Genomic DNA, 19,869 nt, shown 5'->3' on the forward strand with positions numbered 1-19,869 from the left:
ACAGTAATTCTAAAAGTAGAAACTGTGTACTAGCCTATGAGCAGAAAATTTATGGAAGATGCATAAGAAACTGGTTATAGGAGTCAGTGGGATGAGAGATTTTACATTTCATTTTATACCTTCATGTATTTCTTAAATTTTTAACCATGTGCATATTTTCTATAATATTAAGAATAATTTAAAAATAAAATAAGAAAATAAAGTCTTCTAGAATATCAGTGCCATTCCATGAGCAGTCTCTACACCACTGGTTTGTCTGTGGCCATGCCACCCTGAACAAGCCCGATCCCATCTGATCTCGGAAGCTAAGGAGACTTGGGCCTGGTTAGTACTTGGATGGGAGACCACCTAGGAAGACCAGGTGCTGTAGGTGTAAAAAATAGAAAATATGGTATTGTAAGCTGACAAGGTCCTTGCAATCTGTGAGGTCAATCAAAGTTTGCCTCGCCTTAGAAACAAAAAACAAAAAACAAAAAACAAAAAACTTCTACACCAGTGGCTTTGAACTTCTATCTCCTAGGCCTGTCTGCCATTCCCCATCTGGGATTACCTCGTTGAAAATGATAACAAATTTTGTTTTCCTGGTTTTTATTCTCAATATTCTGACTCCATGTGTACTTGCTCTGGTTACCTAGAACTCCAGGTTACCACCTCATGTGATTTAACCTGTGGCTTATCTGCTTGCTTAACTGACATATAAATCTGGCCTTCTGTGAAAGAGGGTCAGACCCAGTTCCATAAACCTACAAGTCCAAGCAAGCAACACTATCACTTAGAAAATGCTATTGTAAAAAGATGGTAATATTTAATAGAATCGACTGGTAAGATGCTCAATAACTATATCACATCCAATTTAGAGTTAAAGATTAAAAACTGTTTGCTATTGTTGTTCTTATACTTTTATTATAAAATTATAAAATTAGTATTGATTTTATATGGTTTAGGGCTGTGTGAGCAGATGCATGGATTAGTGGGCATTTGGTCCTCTCAAAATCTCCATGGAGGCATTTGGTCCATGCCAAAAGGTTCTTGATATTCAGTCCTGTCCAAAAGATCCATGGAGACATTTGTTCTGCATAGTTAATATAAATTCTGTTCTTTTCCAAGTTTCGAACCCCAACCTATCTTCTTAACTCCAAAGACATTACCAGCTAGACTACAGAGACAAGAAGGATTGTTATTGGTGACACAGCCACAACACAATTATTGGACCAATAAAATGTGATAGTATTCTTTGTGTATTAATCGTGTAAAGCAAAAGTATAAATAAATATTCTGGGCTGTTTGAACCCTGATACATTTTCTAAGCAAGCATGGATGTTTTGAGAGGACCAAATATCAAAGACCATCTGACGTGAACCCAATATGATCATGGATGTTCTGAACAGACCAAATTTCAAGGACTTGTCAGCATGGACCAATGGTCCTTGTAGATGTTTTGGACAGAACCAAATGTCCTGCAATGGATGCATGCCTAACTCAAAAGATTTACTCACACCATACAACAAATATAACAATTACAAAATAGTAGATGAAATTGGTAATTTTTTTCTTATGGGCCTTCAGTGACCCCATTTTAGGTGCCACACAGGCCAGAGAATATATGAGAATATTGTTTCAGATTGACTGGGGACTTATATAGTTTGCAAGGGAGGATTTCTTATCCTTCTGTTAACCACTCTTCACTCCACAGTTAATTTCTTCTCACCATTCTTATAACACCACTTTGCTAGCCATTATTCCCACCTCTCAAGTCTAGGTTGAGTACTTTTCATCTCTGCTACTATGATAGATTACCCTGAGCTGTTAACAAGTAGCCAATAATAAATGATGGCATTCTTGACATTTTCACAAGGAGTAAAACCATGTATATAGGTGTACATGTCAATTATTTGATGTCCAAACTCATTTCATACTTTTTCTAACCTTTATTTTTTTTCTTTTATATCTAACATCTGTTTCTGAGCAGTTTTCTAGATTAAAAAAATGTCCTGATTTGTTGACATCTTCTTGCTGAATAACTGTCAGATTCCCATTTGGCCTTTATGCTTTTTCAGCTCCAAGTGGATAAACACTAAGGGAGAAAAAAAAAAAAAACATCCTAAATAGAGATGTTTTTTTTCCTATTCTGCCAATGTCAGTGGCATTGCAGATCCAATTAATAAATGTGGTTTGCTGCAGCCAAGTACGGTTATTATTTTTCAGTAATTATATTAAGACAGTATTAAAATGATTATTCAGGTACACTACTCTTTAAGGACAGATGAGATTCTATAAAACTGTCTGAAAAGCTAATTTGATGAAATCTTATTTGATATTTTAATTACACCATTGGAAATATTACCATGGAAAACAAATTCTCCAATTGCCTGAGTCAAAAGCTTTCAGGAAAGAAATGACTGCTATGGTGATCATTATTGTGGTTGCTGGGAAATGTAAGATAATAGCATTCCAGACCGTCATTGCACCTAATAATCAGCTCTTTTCGCCTTCAGGTATTGAACATTTGAACAGATCTTAGCAGTGCCTTCCCTACTTCATGAGCTACCTCTTCATTATTTCCTTCCATTATAAAACCTTAGGAATTTCTGTTTTGCCAGAGTAAGTCCAGGTACTACATAGAATCTTCCTACCTCCTATGCTTTTAAAATGTGTTTTTGGACCTGCACAGATAGGTGACTGACACACAGTATATGCCTAGAGAAAATTTCTTAACTGCAAATAATGTGTTAGTTTCTGATTTTAACAATTTTTTAAATTTCAAGTTTCATATATTGAGTAATGAATGATATCTGCTATGAATATTTCATATATAATAAACCTATTAATGTAGCAAATAGGAGATATTATCAACAGGACTTTAATATTTAACGAGCCTCAGAAGGGCTGCTACCAATTTATATGTGCAAATGTATTTTATATGAGACTTAAAAGGAAAAGATAGAAATTTTACTTGCTAGCATAGTAATTATTGAGAAGTGACAATAATGCTGTATAAGTCTTTCAAAAATATGATTACATGAGAAATTATGTTTTTAACATTGTAAAAATAGATTCTTAAATTTAAGATACATGCATTAGCAATATGGATTGAAAGTTTCTTGAAATCTAATTTTAATTACCTGCTTTGTAACCTGTATATTTCTGAGATCAAATACAATAATAAATGATAACTAATAAATAGATAACTCATCAATTTTTTGTTTATTTAATAGTTACCAGCTCTGACAACGAATAATTACTTACAATTTTTACATTATATTTAGTTTTCTTTCTTTCCAAGTACCTTTATAAAACAGGGTCTCTAAGTTAAAACATAATTTTGAGCCATATCTTTTTCCTCTACATGCCTCATGTATGTTCTCCTTCCAGAACTTCCTTTGAAGTGGCGACAGGCCAAAAGATAGAAGAAGGAAGCAATAGAGAGAAATCAGAATTTCACTCCAGCTATTTATATTATTATGAACTCAATTTACAAACCTTAAAAAGACAGTGATAGGAAGTGGTGAGAAAAGAGATCAGATAGAATAAATAAACTCAGGCTTGAAGGAAAGGCTGAGAAACTTGGATTTAATTGTACAAGTAAAAAGAAGTCAGTGAAATTTCCTGACCAGGGGATCAGCATAATAAAAAATTATCTTTGCAAAGATTAATCTGCAACTGTTTCACAAATTAATAGAAGTCAAAAAAAATGGGAAAGAAAATGTTATCGGAATCTGGTTATAGTCATCCTAGCCAGAGGTCCTGACCACCTGGAGTAAAGTGGTTGTTAGGCAGAGGCAGATAGCATTTAAGAAATATTATGAAAAAGAAATGGGAATTGTTTAGGAACTGATTGGTATGGGTGACAAATGAGAGGGAAAGATCAAAGAGGTTCTCAGGCAATGGACTTAACTAGTGCAGCAAAATTAACACTTTTTTTTAAATGTAATGACATCTTTTTAAGAAAGTCATAGCCACTTACAGGATAGTAGTTCTAATTTTAAAATCCAATGATGGAGAGAAATACATAAGCACAAACAGCTGCCATTTACTCAATAATGCTTTTAGATGAAGTTGTATTTTGTGAATCAAGCAGCCATATGTCTGCTCACACTGTGCACTGTTTGACTTTTCTGCATGTTAACATTGATATGAATGCTACTTTAGGAGTTGTGCAGTACACAACCTACCCTACTATACACAGTGGTCATGACTATAGCCTCTATACATCTTTGGAAACTGTTGAGCAAAACTTGAGGAAACCCATTTATTTGGTTCTCATAATACTATGTCATTCAAAATGGCTTCAGGGATGGTCTGCAAGGACTTCTCAATTCCCCAGGGGACAGTCATCCATAGATTGGCTACCAACAGAAGGAGAAGAACAAGAAGATTATATTGTTGTGACCAGTGGAGGGAAAGTTCATAGATGGAAGGACCTTTCCCCCACCAAATCTCTGGTATCTCTCTGCTTTCTAAGATTAAGGTGGGGCTGAGAATTATCTACTACACAATATTAGTTTCCTAGGGCTGCTATATAAAAATTACCGCAAAGTTGGTGGCTTAAAACAACAGAAATTTTTTTTCTCTCACAATTTTTGAGGTCAGAAGCCCAAAATCAAGGTGTCAATAGGGTTATGCTCCCTCTGAAAGCTCTAAGAATCCTCACTTGCCTCTTCCAGCTCCTGGTAACTCCCGGCAATCCTTGGTGTGCTTTGGCTTGTCACTGCATCATTCCAATCTCTGTCTCCGTCTTCACAGTCTCCTCTGTGCATTTCTGTGTATCCTCTCCTTATAAGGACACCTCTCATTGGATTTAGAGCCCACTCTTATCCAATATTACCTTATCTCAAGATTGTTAACCAATTACAACTGCAAAGACTGTTTCCAAATAAGGTTATATTGTAAAGTCTGGACATGAATTTGGGGGGAATACCATTTAACCCACTGCATATACCTAAGTAAAAATCTAAATATTTTACAGGCATGTTCTCAGATCTCTTAAAGAAAATGTTACGTTTTCACAGTTGTTGAGTTTTGCAAAGGTAAAGAAGCAATATGTACTGATTCTGAAGTTCAAATAGGAAAACAATAGCCACAAGGCTATATTGGGACTGGGTTAAAGCAAAAATGTTTTGATTGAACAAAACAGCACAGGGCATTAAAGAAAAGGCAAGGTCTCCAAGCTCCTGCTTTACCTATTGAGTACACAGCCTTCCCTCAAGCGGTGACTTTTACACACATACCCTGAGATAGACAAGACCCACTTTTATTTCACTATGAAAAAAAGGAAATGAAGGAAAGGAGATAGGACACAATTCTGCAGGCTTGTTATCTGACTTTCTTTTCATAAAACGAAAACCTTTAATTTTGTTTTTAATTGATGTTTAAATTTTATAATTAGTTACTATCTTGATCTTTCTTTCTCTAGTTTATTCATTGAAGCCTCACTGGAATATTTTATTTTATCTGATTGTTTATTAATGTAGAATGGAATGTGTGTGATTTTTTAAATATTAGTTTATAATTCTTTTTGAAGTTGGAATAAAATGATGGGTTTTAAAAAATTTATTACGATTTTTTTTCCTAATGAATTCTTTATCCTTGGCATAAAGAAATAGGAAAGGTAATATGAGAAAGAATTTTATATTCATAAAACTAAGTTCTTTCTTACTCTTTGTTTCATTTTCATGTATCAAATTAAAAGAAAAATTACATCATTGTAGGAATCTAGTAACCTTTTCTATATAAGGCTAAGTTTGTTCTCCTGTCTAAACTAAATAAGAATAGAAGAAATCATTTTAGCCAAAATAATAAGAGCCGATGGTAAAAGATGAGTAAAAATCTGCCCCTGCTACTGAAATGCTGAACAAAATAGTGGTTAAAAAATACTATTATTGTTATTATGCATGCTGCAGTGGTAATATTTACATACTAATCTGCCTTAATGAAGGACAAGTTGGTCGGAGAAGACTTCACTGGGAGATGACATTTTAGCTAAATCTGAAAGGATGAGAAAGATTTTGCCAAGCAGAGAATAGGTTGGAAAAGGATATTCGAGGCAAAATAAACAGCTATGCTAATTCATGGAGTGTGTTGTATTCAGAAAATGTTAAGAAATTTATTGTGCCTAAAAAATAGGGTTTGCATAGCAAATAGAACATAGCTGAGAATGAGGAATGATGAAGTATATCAGGATCGGGTTACAATGTGCTTTATCCATGTAGTAGAGATAATATTTTACAAATACTAAATAGATGAATTTTAATTTTCCATTAAAGCATATTTCTTTGCATTCTTGCACTTCCAAAGTCAAGACCTGAGGCTTACTTATCATGTCAGGATAGGCAAGATACTGTAAAATAAAGTAGGTTTTGATGAGCTTTAAGTCTCAAAGCAGATTTTCCTGGTCTCTTTAGAAAGATAGTAATTGAGAGAGCTAAGTATTGTAAGAGAGAGGAAAAGACTTTCTAAATTCCTTGACCTCTCCCCTTAATATTTCAAAAGCCAACATATATAGTTTGTATATGGGAGAGCCAATCCAGACAGAAAGGTTAAGTTGGAAGAGTCTGCCCCTTTCAGTTGTGTGGATTTTAGTAGAAAGACAAGAGATAGATGAGTGAGACCAGTAGCATATATTCTCTTTCCTCTCCATTCCTCCTTTGAGACAGCAAAGGGATTGCAGGTAGAGGGTGAGGCATGAGAGGGAAAGGCGTTTAGAAACATTGAAACAGAAACTGTAAAGACTAAGGACATTGGATCTAGTGATTCACTGCTTAGGAGCAGCCACAGGCCTGGGAAAACCCCACCCTCCACTCAGAGCAATGTCTAACATGGCATGGGAACCATGATATGGAGGTGAGGATACATGAAATGTCACATAAACAACCTCAGGCACACCTGGCTGCTCATGGCCTATACATGGCCTACAGGGACCCCAGAATTTCTGAAGGCTCTAAAGAGAGAACTCAAAGATACCAAGATTACCAGTAGGCAAGCATAGCCTGGGGTCAGAGAAAGGACACTCTGTAAAAGAATTTTAAGGCCCAGAGCAAATGACCAGACTTCAGTAGTGGGTGCCACCACATCACCCTAAAAGCTGCCCCTTAATGCTCACCGATCCAAGGAGAATACTCATCTATCCTTTTCACAGCAGAGATTAGTCAATCAGCCAGCTAACATATATGTTTTGAGTAGCTAGATGCTTTGTTGTAGGGATATAGAGATGAACAAGACAGGCAGAACTTTCTGATAATTTTTGACTTGAGCCCCAAATCACGAAAAGGGGGCAGCACATGCAAATCTAGGGGAAGATATGATGTGAGCTAAAGCACTGTGAATGAGAAGGACAGTGGCAGGAGATGAAGTCAGAGAGAGAGGTAGAGGCAGAAGATACAAAGCCTTTAAGGCCATGATTGAGAGTTTGGATTTTATCCTGATTACAATGGGGAATCATTGAAAGATTGCATGAAAGAGAGTGATGTGATCTTATTTCCCATTAGAAAAATAATTTTAGGTGCTGTGTGAAGGATGGACTGTAAGTTACAAAGGTAGAAACAGGGAACTAGTCAGGAAATAATTTTAGCAGTCCAAGTGAGAGATGACAGAAACTTAGACAAGTTATAACAGCAGAGATAGTGAACACTGTTGGATTTGGCATATATTTTGGAAGCAGAGCCAACAGGTCTTGCTGATGGATCTGACTGGGATATGAAGTAAAGAGAGTAATGGAGTCTGTTGGTTTGAGCAACTGGGGTACAGTAGCCATTAAGGACATGGGGAGGTTTTGGTAGGAGATAAGTGAATTAGGGGAAAGGTCAAATCAAGAGTTTTGTCTTGGCCATGTTAAGTTTTAGATGCCAATTAGATATCCAAGTGGAGATATCAAGCTGGAAGATGGATATATGATTCCAGAGCAAGACAATTTAGGATTAGAGATGAAAAAATCAGTCTACAGGTCATCTGCAGCATATAGATGGTATTTAAAGCTAAGAGGTAGGATGGAGTCACCTAAACAGGGAGGAAGGACCTCCTCCCCTCACCGCCACAGGGCTGTGTGAGCTGTGCCAGAAACTCTTGGAAAGTAATCATAGAGGGAGAAGAAACCTGAGAGACTGAGCATCCTATAAGAAAATACACATTTATCCAAAGGAATGTTTAAAATTATTTTACTGGATTACATTTACAGGTTTAAAGTAAATTTAGATTTTCTTTTACCCTCTACATAGTAAATGAGCGCTTATCAGATCTGACCTAAAGAAAATAAAGTTCCATTTTCTTTACTCGCCTGAGCATAGTATGAATAAATGTAGCTTTACATCTAATTTTAAATCTGACAGTTCTTACTATCAACAAACATTTTCCCCTTACTCTCCTGAAATGAAATTCATAGATAATAAAACTGATTTCAAAAAATTAATATAATTTTAATGTCATATAAATGAGAAATAATGGGAAAGTAATTTATTATAAAATAATATGTATTTCAACATGTCGATGCTCTGGCACAACTACACTGGAAAACATGAAGTAGTCTGATGCTTGCATCTATATTTAAGCTCACTACAAATGTGACAGCCACAAATGTGGATGTGTTTTTGGCAACTCAGATACCCCAAGCAGCATTTGCCATCAGTAACATGATTCTCCAAAATGGCAAACAACTTTTATAAAGTTCTGAAAAAAACTAAGGTACATTCCTCAATTTACACAATACAGTTGATCCTTGAACCACATGGGCGTTAGGGGTGCCAATTTCTTCTCATTGTGTATAACTTTTGACTCACCCATAACTGAACTATTAATAGCCTACTGTTGACTGGACAACTTACTGATAACATAAATAATTGATTAATATATATTTCGTATGTTATATGTATTATATACTTTATTCTTACCATAAAGTAAGCTAAAGAAAAGAAAATATTATTAGGAAAATCATAAGGAATAGAAAATACATTTATAGTATTTACTGAAATAAATCCACACATAAGTGGACTGCACAGTTCAAACCTGTGTTGTTCAAGAGTCAACTGTACTTCCATTCCTGTAAAACTTGTTTAAATGCGTATATAGGTTTTTCACTTACACGAATTTCTCGGGAGTCATTTTAAAGTTATGCAGAAGGCAAAATAATTTTTTATTATGCAAGACTGTCCATGCATTGTAGGACATCTAGTCTCCTTGGCCCCTGCCTAATAAAAGGCAATAGTACTCCCAATCCCTGTGACAACCAAAAATGCACCCACAAATTTGCAGCTATTCCTAGGGAGCCCTACCATTCCCATTGAGGACCACTTTTTAAGTGATATAAGACTATTTTTTAGTTAATAGAGTACCAATGAAAAATTATAAGCAGAAAGATATCACCAATGGCATTGTATAGATTGAAATGGATAGAAATTAGTAGCTAAGAGTTCCATCAAGTGGCTGTTGCAGTATTTTAGATAATAGATAATAAAAGCCTAGATTAAGACTATGGCATAATAAAGGGAGAAGAAGAATCAGAATCTAGAGATAGTCTAAAAGAAAATGAAAAAACTTGAAGGTCAATTATACATAGATTGGGGAAGAGAGGAAAATGCAGGATGGCTCTGAGCTTTCTAATTTGGGAGACCAGATAAGTGATAATACAATTAGCCATCTTAATGAATGCAAGAAGAAAAGCAGATTTGCAGGACACGGGGGTGGAAGATAAGTTAAATTCCATTTCATGAATATACAGCTTGAAGAAGCTGCAGGGCATTTTTGCTTTCACCTAACTTGCTACCATTAATTCATTTAACAAGTGTGTATTGACATCAGCTATTTGCCTGTCACTGGGTTTGTAGCAGTAAGACAGTCATGTATCCTGCCCTCAAGGAATTTACCATGTAATGAGTGAGAAAGACATTTCAACCGATAATTATACACATAATTGTCTAATTATAATTATAGTTAGTGCAGTTGTGATAAATGCAGTAAAGAGTTTGGCATCCAATGAAAAGTTGACCTAATTAGTCTGGGCAGTAGGAGATGGCCCCTGCCTGAGAGGCTCCCACAACTTTTTTATGTCCTCCAGTCTCCCAAATAGTCTCCCTCTTTATTTTGCTCTGCATTGCCAGAGTATGACACTGGTTGAGAATCATTGAGATGACCTATTCAATTTCCTCAGCCATTGTCTTCTTGTGGTTTCTGAGCCAGGCCTGCAATCTTTATTATCTATCATGGCTTTTACATTAAAAGACCTGCAACTGAACTCACTGGGGAATCAAATAAAATAAATCACTTTTCCCTATCTAAATCCAGACCTTTTCTTATGAAACACCTCTAACTTTTGGTTAAGCTGTGAGAGCAACTAACCTTTCTGAAGTCTCAAGTACATCCATGGAGCTGGCTCCTCAGACCTGTGTCCCTATGCCAGAGAATTGTCAGATATGCTTGGAAATGTCTACCTGCCTCTTAATGTCACCTCTCCCATCATCCTCATAAAACTCCACCTTCACTTTCCTGATTCAAATGGACAATCTATAAGAAAGCTGTTTCTGTCAGAAATTGTGACCAACAATCTTTATAAGACTAGTAAAGCAAAAGCCAATCTAACAAAATTGCAGAGCAGTTTTAACAAAATCAGCAAGCAGGTCATTAGCCAGAATCCTCATGTCTGTGGCAGCACACAGGAACAATGAGAAAATGACACTCCCTGTATCCTAAAGGAAACTTGATCCCAAGAGAATCCCTCCTCACTTACACCTTGTGAAGAAAAGCTGGTACAGCAGTTTCCCAAATGATAAACTTTCAATTAGTATCAGAATAAAAGGGGGAGGTGTTACATAAAGTGAACTTTGGACTATACGACTGTGCATGAAATAAGTTTCTTCTTAAAATCTGGCCAAATGATGTTCATAATATCTGTCTTCAAATCAGTCAATATTGAATTTGTCAGAAGTCATAGCAGCAACACAGGGGAAATGTGAAAGATTTTTCATGTTTTGAAATGTTCACTGCAAAACTTTTAAAAATAATTTTAATAAATAAATCACTACCGCTTTCTAACTCGGTTTGAAAAAAATCAACATTTGTGTGAACTTCTGAATTTTGCCCCAGACCCAAACCAGAGTTCACACACACACATGCACATACCCCACACTTTTTTTTTCAATAGAACAACTCTAAAATATTAAAATCCATGCTATGGTGAAAATAAAAAATGTAACATCTATCTGTATTTAAAAACATCATCTCAGTTAAAAAAAAAAAAATTGTGAATTCATAAAGCCCCAGCCATCCCCCAAATACAGAAAAACCTAAGTGATTAGAAATTTTGTGTAATCTTAATTAATTAAACAGAGGTGCTCCCAGAGATGAAGAGAACAGTTGTGCATCTGCAATACGCTGTTTTACTATTACCATTGACAATTTGAAGACTAGACACAGGCATCCTTTGTAGGGAAGACAGGGTCTATGGAACATGTATAGGAAAGTAATTCATCTGTGTTGATGTCTAATTAGAAAATTGTGAAAAATTATGCACTAAAATATTCCAACTATTTTAAGAGATAGAAATAATATAATGTACATGTGATTGCATAAATAGATAATCACAAGTCATTATTAGTATATATTATATTTTAATTATGGTTTCAGTGAAGATAGAATTAGTTGCATTTCTAATATAATAGGTGTGCCTTTTTTAAAATATTATTTCTCTTATGGTTACTAAAAATGATGACTGTGGAAAATATTGAACTATCTTGATAATTGGGACTAGAAAAAGGGAGGATGATAAACAGATTCAAACAAAATATATATAAATAATCAGTTCTCCCTTAGCTATAATCTCTTTGGGAGCCTTTTTTCAAATTCAGATATGAGAACCTGGGAAACACAAGCTGATGAAATATTCTGAAAAATCCTCCAGGGAAAAGAACATCTACAAAACAAGCATATCAAAGGAATTGTGTTCAAGAATTTAAGGCAAAGTATTAACACTAAAAGAGCAATATAGGATCATGAAAGTAAAATTATTTGCATTATCATTTTACATCATTCTCTCTGTTTAGGGACTGAAATAATTACTTTCAAGAATATATTCATTATATGAAATTTAAACACTACAGTTATTTTGTCTACCTTGGTTTTTAAAAAAATATTGTTTTTATGACAGCATTTGACTTAATAAAATAGAACCAAAAACTCCTCCAGAAAATATGCTGTTATTTACATAGCTTCCTCTCTGGCCACATCAACCTGAAAAATATTAAGGCAACTTTGATGCTCATAATAAATCTCATGGGATTTGAGAATGTTTTTATGAATATGAAAGTTCCTATGAGAAATATTTGCATTTTGCCACAGCATGAAAAAAAAAAAGCAAATTGCAAATGAAGTAGAGAGAACATGTTAAAATATTTCACCAAATTTTAATTCTTGAGTACCTACCAAACCATTGTGATAATCTTGTCATTGACTAGTTAACATGTAAAAATTAATTTTTAATGTTAAGTAGTTTTCTAAAAATATAAACCATCCTAACCCTAATCTTGTTTTACAATTTAAAATGTTGATATATGATCATTAGATTACCTTCTGAATTACTAGTAGAAAGTAACTACTGTGATATTTGTTTTTATATTTTAATATATCCAATGGGAAAAAAATAGTTCTGTGAATTTAGCAAGATATAAAAACTTGTGATACTTTCTGTGGTTAAAATTCTTATGCATTATTCAGTACTTATATATTTTCATTTTTAATGACATGAATAGCAAGCACCACACAGAGTACTTACAAAATTTAAAATCCTTGATAGAACAGAAAGGACTTTTACAAGTTACCTAGTATGAAACCGACATTAGAAATTCGTTTCTGAATTGTAAAATCAAACATACTCAAAGTAAAAGAAAAAATATGTTTGATATCTAATCATACTTCTGTTGACTGTTCTATGCCCACTTCTGTTTTTCTATTGGGTTAGTTGCCCTTTTTCCCATTGACTTAAAGGTTCTTTGTATACTAGACACTGGCCCTTTGTTTAGCAAATGTGTCACAATTATTTTTTCTAGTTTGCAGTTTATTGATTCTTGCTTACTGTATTTGAGATGGTTTTTACATATAATTGTATATATAACTTAAAAATTATTCATTTAGTGGCTTCTAATTTCCATGATATTCTTTAACATGTCTACATTACTCACTCATGTTTTCTGCTTATACATTTATGATTTTATTTAATAACGCTTAAGCCTTTGATCTAGCCATATTTTGGTTAGAGTAAAGAAGATAACCCTATTTCTGATTTTCCAAGTGGCTAGCCACTTATTTCAATATCATCTATTATCTCTTCTTTCCCTCTGACTTGAAATGATAATACCTTTTGTGATAGACAGAATAATTACCCCAAGATATATTTACATCCTAGTCCGCAGAACCTGTGAATAAATTACGTTACATGGCAAAGGGGAATTAAGGTTGCTAATCAGATAAACTTGTGATGTGGAGATTATCCTGCATTATCTAACTGGACCCAATGTAATGACAAGTGTGCATTAAGTTGAAGAAGGAGGCAGAAGAGTCAGAGTTACAGAGATTTGAAGATGCTTTAAAGATGGAGGTGGGGACCAAAAATAATGCAGGCAGCTTCTAGAAAATGGAAAAGGCAAAGAAATGGATTCTCCCCTAGAGTGTCCAGAAGGAATGCAGCGCTGCTAACACTTTGATTTTAGCCCAGTGAAACCCATTTCAGACCTCTGATCTCCAGAACTGTAAGATAATAAATTCATGTTGTTTAAATCCAATGTTTGTGGTAATTTGTTACAGTTGAAATAAAAAATTAATATGCTTTATTTTACAAAGAAATTAATTTTCTAATTAATGGCAAATTTCAATTAATATAAAGAGCTTCGTATTTTTAAGCTTAAGAGCTAAACCTCTTACATTTATTAATAATAAAAATAAGTAAAGGACTGAGAAGAAAAACAAAACTTAAAAATATAGCACAAATAATTAAAGGGTTGAACTATAAATAAAATGAATAAAAGACAGTAACTATTATGCAGTCCTACAGAACTATGGAGAGATATGGCAGATTCTCCTAAAGATGAGACAATCAGTTCTTTTAACTTTAAAGTATAATTTTTTATGGATGTACCTGGCATTTTTAGAATTTCTAGAGCCACACAAATGAATGGCCATGGTAACGATGCCATAAAATAAAGCTTTTACTTATGAGAATATATGAAACTTATGAGAAGACTATAGAATTTACCTTTCTATCCATGTATGATTTCCTTTCTACACAACGATTGGAAAGAATAACTTCTCATATCAGCAAAAAGTGTGGTTTAAGTAGAGAGTATCTAAGTGTGCTGTCTTTCTCATATCTTTTTCTTATGTATAACAAGTTTGAAGTACATTAGGCTTTAAAAGGGTGTTGAGAGATTTACAGTCAAAAGGACACTGTAAGTTTAGGCTTTCAAGTACTCATTCAGCACCAAAAAATAAATCAGTAATGCATAAAAACATTAAGACAGAAAAACAAAAAGACCTAGTCAGACTCAAATATAAAATAAATCGCCATAGATAAAAAGCAGAAGAGAAATGTCACAAGCTCTGCTGGACTCTAAATCTCAAAACAAGCATTGGTGACTAGAATTTGGTTTCCAAAGGTTAACAGGGGTGAAAAATATACCATGCAAGGTGGAGGACTGAAACCACATTCACCAATCAAAGCAAGGCCCTAAGGTGGAACTCACCTCCTAAGAGGGAGATGAAAAAACATTGTCGTTGTATCTGCTGCTTCGGCCATAACATATATGTAGCTTTAGGCCTAGGCAGAGAGGATAATAGGCACGACTCTTTGACTATGAAGAAAACCAAGTCACTAGTTCTGTTATTGGAGAACAAATCTGCAATATTCCCAATGAACAATAACAAGGACACCAAACTAATATAAAACTTGATTTTGGCCTCGGGATCTGGGCAGAAGCAACTACACAACCACCAGACAAACAAGGTGAGCATAGAGGGAGAGAGAGGGAGAGAGAAATGCAAAGCAAAATTTCAAAATACATACGTTTGTGTATGTGTGTATCTAAAAACAATAGCAATAAAATTAACAATCAAAGGCATCCATCAATCTCAGATGAAATTAATTGAGAGAAAAGTCACACAAAGATATTAAAATAAATGTTTAGCAAGTTCATTGATATAAATAAATGCATTGTTTTCGTTAAAAAAAGAAAAAGAAATATGAAATAAAAGGAGGCAAAAATAAAAGAAAAATCAGACAAATACAAGAATCATGGAAGTTACAGAAATTAAAAATAAAGCTATTGAGATTTTTAAAACTCTATAAATGGAATAAAACTCTAGATTTGGTATAATGAGTAGAAAGAGAGAATTAGCACACTTAAAGATAATATTGAGGAATTCACCCAAAATTTAGAGCTTAGAGACAAAGAGATTTATTTTAAAAGAAAGAGATAAATAGAGGAGTCAAGAATTAATATTTCTTTAAAAAGAGAGACTGTGAAGCTTTAATAGATACCCAGTAAATATTTTAACAGTAGGTAATAGAGGAAATAGTAAAAAAAAAAAAAAAACCCTCTAAAAAATGGTAGCTGAGACATTTCCAAACTCAAGACAGACATAAGTCTTCAAATTAAGAACACTCTAAACACCATATAGAAAAAATAAAAATAAATCCATACTAGGTATATCCTAATGAATCTACATCACATTAAAAATAAAGATTTAAAATATGATGAACTACAACCACATACTACTAAAATGGCTGAAGTATAAAGAGCAACTAAAACTCTCCAACATTGTTGGAAGTAATGTAAAATTGGACAACCACTTGGAAGATATCGTTGCTTCTCATATGACCCCATGATCACTTTCCTGAATACTGATCTGAGAGAAATAAAAGCATATATATACACAGATTTCTGTAAAAGAATGTTTATAGAAGATCTGTTTATAATAGCACCAAACTAGAAACAATTCCAATATTCATCAGCTGGTGAATGGTGAATGGATAAACAAATTGTGGACCATCCATAGAGTGGAATACAACTCAGCAATAAAAAGACACAAAATACTAATATATACAACATAGTTTAACCTTCAAATCATCACACCAAGTGATAGAAAAAAAATCAAACACAAAATTCTGTATGATTCCATTTTTATAGCATTCTGAAAAAGGCAAATCCATAGTGGCAGTAATTAGATCATTTTCAAGAGACTGAAGATGAGGGAGAATGTGAATAACAAGGGGGTTGAAAGAACTTTTTAGGTTAATGGAAATGTTCTATACTTTTGAGCTGTAAACATAAAGAGAAAATTTCACTGTATGTAAATATACCTCAATAAACCTAAAATTAAAGAAAAAGAATTTTAAAAGTATTAAAAACTACTAGAGACAAAAGGAGCACATTACAACCTACTTCAGGCCTCTCATCAATTATAGGCAACAGAAAACAATAAAGTATTAGCTTTAAAGCATTGAGGAAAAATCATTGTAATCTAAAGTTTTATATCTGGATAAACTATTACTCAAAGTGAGACAAACATTTAAATTTTCAGATATACAAAGACTCAGAGAGATTATTACTTATAAAGTCTCATTAAAAAAAAAACTAATAAAGGATGTCTTTCAACAATAAGTAAAATAAAACCATCAAGGATACATGAGATTTTTTTTTAATGGTGTGTTAAAAATTAATTTAAAAAATTTAATTAGTATTGCCTGTAAAAAAGAAAACTCACTACTTTTATATTTAAAAAAATCAAACAAACATAAGATTGGCTAGTATAATAATGGATAATTGAAGTGTGCTGAGGTTATGTTTGGAGAAGAATATAAATAACTTAAAATCTATAAGAAAAATTTATAATTAAATATTATGATGAAAAAGTAAGAGTTCCAACTAAAAGACAGAATGTATAATCAGTAATAAATGACTCAGCAGACAAAAAATGGAGAATAGCAAACTATGGATCAAGAGAAAGCAAAAAAAATGTTAAAGCAACAGAAAATATGGTAGGATAAAATATACAATAAAATGGTAAAAGTCTGTGGTGATATACCAAAGAATGAGATTATTTATTTGATTTTATTATATAGGTTGGGTAAAACAATAAAATCCCACTTTATGCTGCTAACAATATACTAAACTAAAAGACCATACACAATAGTTGAAAATTAAAGATAAAGATATCTTATATCTTATATAAATACTAACCAAAGAAAGGTATTTTAGCAACATAATATTTGAAAAATCAAATAAAAAAAAAACAATTCAAGAGAATAAGAATATAAACCACAGACTGGGAGAAAACATTTACAAAATACATATCTGATAAAGGACTGTTATCCAAAATATACAAAAAGAACTCTTAAAACTCAATAATAAGAAAACAAACATCCTGATTAAAATATAGGCCAAAGACCTGAACAGACACTTCACCAAAGAAGATATACTTATGATAAATATGCATATGAAAAGATATTCCACATCATATGTCATTTGAGAATTGCAAATTAAAATGATATTAAATTACCGTAACACAACTATTAGAATGGCCAAAATACAAAACACTGACAACACTAAATGCTGGAGAGGATGTGGAAATTTCATACATTGCTGCAAAATGATACAGCAACTTTGGAAGACTTTTGGAAATTTGGCGATTTCTTACAAAGCTATAAATATTCTTCCATATGATCCAGCTATCATGCTCCTTGGTATTAACCCAAAAGAGTTGAAAACTTATGTACACACAAAAACCTACACATGGATGTTTATAATTGTCAAGTTTTGGATGCAGCAAAGATGTCCTTCTTAGTAGGGGGATGGATAAATTGTGGTACATCCATGCTGCTAACAATGGAATATTATTTAGCACTAAAAAGAAATGAGCTGTCAAGCCATGAAAAGGCACAGAGGAACCTTAAATGAATATTACTAAATGACAGAAAAATATCTGAAAAGACTACATATTGTATGGTTCCAATTATATGGCTTTCTTGAAAAGGTAAGACTATAAAGGCAATAAAAAGTTCAGTGATTGCTGGAAGTCAGAGGAGCAAAGCTGAATATGCGGAACACAGAGGATTTTTAGGATAATGACAGTACTCTGTATGATTTTACAGTGATGAATATATATCATTATACATTACATTCCCCTCAATAATAATAGGCATCTGAAGGCACTAAAATAATAACTTTAAATTATTGAGGAAAAATCATTAACTCAAAATTTTCTATCCAGTCAAACTATCATTCAAGAATATATGTTATACATTTGTCTAAGACCACAGAATGTACAACAAACACCAAGAATGAACCCTAAATTAAAATGTGGATTTGGGTGGTTATGATATGACAATGTAGGTTCATCTTTGGTGAAAAAATGTACTATTCTAGTGAGTGATGTTGATAATGGGGGAGGCTATGCATGTGTAGGAAAATAAGCATATAAGAAATCTCTGCATCTTCCTCTCAATTTTGTTGTAAGACTAAAACTTCTCTAAAAAAATGAAGTTATAAAAAAAAAGATGCAATGTCTGGGCAGTGGTGTCTTTATAGGACTAGCTTGGCTTGAGATTTCTGACTTAGTTTCTATTTGTGTAGCTGCCAAGATTGGTTCTCCTTTCTTTCCAGAAATTCTGAAGTATTCAAAAGACATCTTTTACTAAAATCCTTTTCTGCTGATACCTAGCAGAGCTGGTTTTATTGTTTACAACAAAGAACCCTGACTGAATACATCTGTGAGGTTCAATCAACCTGGAAAGTAAAGAAATTTATCATATAATCTCTACTGAGAAGCAAAGACTGTGCCCTTGGCTGTATTGCTGGGAATCTGTGTATGGTAACATAGGTAAGAGTTTGAAAAATCCAAGAATATGTTCTCTTAAACTTATACTGATACTCTACGGAAACTGTTTTATGATTTTTTTTACTGCTAAATTTAATGGCCTCTCTTCTCTTCTCAAGGTTAACCTTTATACCAAATTTGACACTGCTGATGACTCCCTCCCTCTGGAAGCTCTTTCATGTCTCGACAGAGAGCATGTCAAGGACAGAGAGTGACTAGGATTATTTTTGTTTTCCCAGCACATTGCATTCTGCTTGACACATGGCACTCAATGAGATTTCAATGAATGAATGAATGAATGAATGAACACATATTGAATTTTAAACTAGGACTAAAAAAGAGAGCATAATTGAATAAAGCACACAGAAAATTTTGGTTGAATCGTGAAAAAAGTAATAGTAACTCATTTTGAGTGTTTTGAGCTCATATTAATTATAGTGAGTTACTTTCATGTTAATAAGTTGTAGATTAATGCAACAAATAAGATGAATAATTATTTTATAACTAAAACATATTAATGGGATTGGTCTATCAGTTAACATGTTGATTTATCATTTAAACTGGACAGTAAAAAGATAATAAAGGAGGTACGAAAGTTGCATGGAGTTGTAAAGATCCCAAGGAACATCAGAAGTCCTGTGGATATTCAATTAAGCATACAGGTCCTTATCTCAAAAATAGAAAGGGTCCTTGCTGGTTTAATAATACTATCTCATTATTTTTTTTTTGATCTTGAATGATCACTAGATTGATGCACATCTAGATTAAAATTTGAAGATAAAAGTGAATTTTTGACTGGACAAAATAAAATTAGCTCTGTAGGAGATTTATAGTTAGATAATACTTATACCAAGATCAAACATGCCCAACATAACCAGATATCAGTCTCACAGGCATTGATTGATCAGGAACAAGAGTCAGAACACTTTAGCCTATGGACCAGATCCAGCCCCTCATATGTTTTTATGAATAAAATTTTATTGGAACATAGATGTACCTATTTTTTCATGTATTATCTATGGT

At 33.3% G+C, this 19,869-nt stretch overlaps 1 pseudogene; it reads left to right on the forward strand.

Moving 5' to 3' along the window:
- Nucleotides 1–254: 254 nt before the first annotated feature.
- Nucleotides 255–373, forward strand: LOC112478947 (annotated as a pseudogene).
- Nucleotides 374–19,869: the final 19,496 nt, after the last annotated feature.

The sequence above is a fragment of the Pteropus alecto genome, unplaced genomic scaffold (assembly GCF_000325575.1).
Source record: "Pteropus alecto unplaced genomic scaffold, ASM32557v1 scaffold63, whole genome shotgun sequence".
Taxonomy (NCBI): Eukaryota; Metazoa; Chordata; class Mammalia; order Chiroptera; family Pteropodidae; genus Pteropus; species Pteropus alecto.